This window comes from Capsicum annuum, chromosome 12 (genome assembly GCF_002878395.1).
Source record: "Capsicum annuum cultivar UCD-10X-F1 chromosome 12, UCD10Xv1.1, whole genome shotgun sequence".
Lineage (NCBI taxonomy): Eukaryota > Viridiplantae > Streptophyta > Magnoliopsida > Solanales > Solanaceae > Capsicum > Capsicum annuum.
In genome coordinates, this window is record NC_061122.1 from 10,601,471 (window position 1) to 10,602,556 (window position 1,086).

A 1,086-nucleotide genomic window follows, 5' to 3' on the forward strand; every position below is an offset into this window, starting at 1 on the left:
CAACTTTTAGGTTAACAAATATTATAAATCCAAAAAAAAATAAAAAAATTTAAGCCGGACGTAAGTCATTAAAGAGACCGTGCTAGAACCACGGGACTCGAGGGGTGCCTAACACCTTCCCCTCGGTCAACAGAATTTCTTATCCGGATTTCTAGTTCGCAGACGAAAAAATAAAAAATTAAAGAGTCATTTCCTTTTGAATAGGGATTCAATAAGGTGACTTGGAACACCCAAACTCAATTCCAAGTGGCGACTCTGTAAGTAAAGTAATCCCTTTTCAAAACGTCACTTTAATCGGAAAAAACCATTTTCTCTAAAATCAACTCCCTAGCGGGGTCGGATGCGGTGAAAAATAGGGGTGTGACAAGGTCGAGAATGTATCGAAAATAGTTTCTGCCTTTTAAGGTGGATAGTGGCGGACTCAAAATTTAGAGATTATGGGTGCTCAACAGATTCGAATATGTATATTGATACCCAAAACTTTAAGGTTCTATTTGAAAATTAAAGCACCCAACTATTTTCTTGATTTAATTTAATAAATGAGAAAAAAGTGCAAAAAATACCTATATTTTGGCTAAATTTTGCAGTTACGCACCTAAACTTTGCGGGGGGTCCTTCGATCCTCCTAGACTATTTTTTTACCGTATTTAAATGACATATATTTGAAACTTGGACCACTGCGTGTATTTCACGCACATTGAGCGCGTAAGAAAAATTGTTTGATCAGGGACAAATTTATACCAATTAAATATGGTAAAAAATAGTCTAGGGGTCATAGGACCACTGCAAAGTTCAGGACGCTTAACTGTAAATTTTGCCTAAGTACAGGTATTTCTCGCACATTTTTTTCTTTTAATAAACACTTTTTTAAGTCTTATACCAATTTTTATATAATTATACCTAGTATGTCGTACCGAAGCACAAAAAAATGGTGACAAATCCACCCGTGAAGATAGAACATAAGGTTATATATATATATATATATATATATATATATATATATATATCATTCTCTTGGAAACTCATTTATGGAATTATATTGTAGTATGTTATTGTTTGTGTTGTCATTATTCTCCTCCATAGTTT